This window comes from Pinus tabuliformis, chromosome 8 (assembly GCF_031772625.1).
Source record: "Pinus tabuliformis cultivar Carrire ecotype Pingquan chromosome 8, CPIR1, whole genome shotgun sequence".
In the NCBI taxonomy this organism is placed as follows: Eukaryota; Viridiplantae; Streptophyta; class Pinopsida; order Pinales; family Pinaceae; genus Pinus; species Pinus tabuliformis.
The window spans coordinates 393,493,224-393,495,201 of record NC_142294.1 but is presented as its reverse complement, the minus strand read 5'-3'; the positions used below and the strand labels follow the sequence as shown (position 1 = coordinate 393,495,201).

The 1,978-nt window shown below is 45.6% G+C and overlaps 1 pseudogene; it reads right to left on the bottom strand.

The window, feature by feature from the left end:
• Positions 1–291: 291 nt before the first annotated feature.
• LOC149235746 (putative polyamine transporter At3g13620 pseudogene) lies at positions 292–1,295 on the bottom strand (annotated as a pseudogene).
• Positions 1,296–1,978: the final 683 nt, after the last annotated feature.

Sequence of the window (1,978 nt, the reverse complement as noted above, 5' to 3'; positions counted from 1 at the left end):
TTTGCTCTACTAAACCAGTCTATAATCAAGTCATTGTGGGCTACTGGGCACAACTATTTCTTGATGAATCCAATCTTTATCAAACCTATGGGGTGGGAAAGAGAACTTAGAAGACTACAAAATGATGAAATTTAAGACCTCATCATTCATCAACCATCAACCATGGCTTATGATGCCACATGATCCACCATGGGCATGATGGATCCAAAAAATTGGGTTGACAGTACCATGGGGTACGCAATGCATTTGGAGGTTATGGCATGGAGCATACATGATAGTATGCTCAAATTTTTAAATTGTGCGCGGGCAAATGAAATTCAAATTTGAAACCGCGTAGGAAATCCCCAGCGTCACGCAGGCGGAGATAAGGATGCCCCGAGAGGGCGTATTGAAGGTCGGCGACCTCATGGCCATGATGGAGGGGAGGATGCCCATCTCCGCCATGTCCAACAACTGGAACGAAACGCTGCTCAGCTGGGCTTCGAAGAGCCCCACGACGGACAGCGCAGCGCCGACCTCAACCTGGTACTCGAACCACGCACCGCCAATGAGCCTTGCGGCTTCGACTAGGTAGCCATTGCACCAGAAGTCCCGGTCCAGCTACAGCGCACCTAAGATCGTAAGTAAGGGCACGATGTATCCCAAGAAAGTCATGACCACAGCCCAGAGCAACGCCCGGGGTATGCCTATTGCGGCTTCTCCACCTCCCCAGCGAGAGTGCTAGCGTTGTCCCAGAAATTCAAGTTCCACAACAATGTATTGAAATACAAGGACCGATCCATGTTACCCTAGTTTCCCATGAGCCAGGGCGAGGGCTTAATCAGAGGAATCGAAATCAGGGCCACTAGGATAAATGGGAACAATGACATTGCTCCCAGAATGACCGCTGTCCAACCCACGATCGAGAGCCCCATGAAGTTCAAGTAGCTTAGGACAATCGTGAAAATTAGATTCCCCACGTCTCTGACCCAACCATGGCCAAAGGCTGGCAGGTAATTGAAACAGAGAACCGGGATGGCAGCATTGCTGATAACGCCGCTGATCCACCTCCACCAGCCCACTAGTAATCCCCAAAAGGGTCCAAAGGCCATTTCCGCCCATACCACAAAGCTGCTATCGCACACAGTCTAATCTGTCATGGCAGACAAAAGCTTTTGTTAATGTCTAGCTGTGTTATTTTTTATGAGGTTTCTTGATTTTTGCAGAGCTTTCAAAGTCGAGGAAGGCACGTGTACAGAGATTTTTGAAAAAGCGAATGGACAGGTCTATGATCTTCCTTTACTTACCTGGTTCATTGGACCCTATACTGTAGACAGGTTAATCAAATTCTGAGAAGCTTTTAAAACAGTTTAATGGCTATTTTAACATTTGCTTTAGGGAACTTTCAGGGGTCGATTGAAGGCTGCTTCAGCTTCTGCTACTTCAAAGGCGCCATCATTTGATATGTATCTGCAAAATCCCCAATTAAATTTACCGACGCAGAGCGATAATAGGTCATTCCATTCTAGTTCTAGACTCTATGGTCAACATCCTCAGCAACCCTTCAACCGACAAAAATGCAGTCAATCTAGTGGAAGTGAGACGTCATCTCCGACAATACCTCCACAGACCCCTTGCCGATCTTCTTCTTCCTCCCATGCTAAGGCTGAAGATCACATGACTTTGAAACATCAAAACGAAGGAGACAGTCTCAATACATGCAATGAAGATAAATGTTTCAATGCCCCGTCTGAATAATCAGTCTCAGAGTATAATTTCCCCTCTCTCTCACATCTCTCGGATTTCCCCTCTCTTGAGGATCAACGCGCACTATTTCAAAAAAAAAGAGTAATATATTGCGCTTGAATTGAATCTTGTTTTTTTTTTTCATTTTTCACTGTTTCTTTGGATTAAAACACAGAGGCGAGGGTTAAAAGTTGGTAACTTAAGAAATGTTCCTCCACAGCATTCGGTCGAAAACGCTCTGCAAAAAATTCAT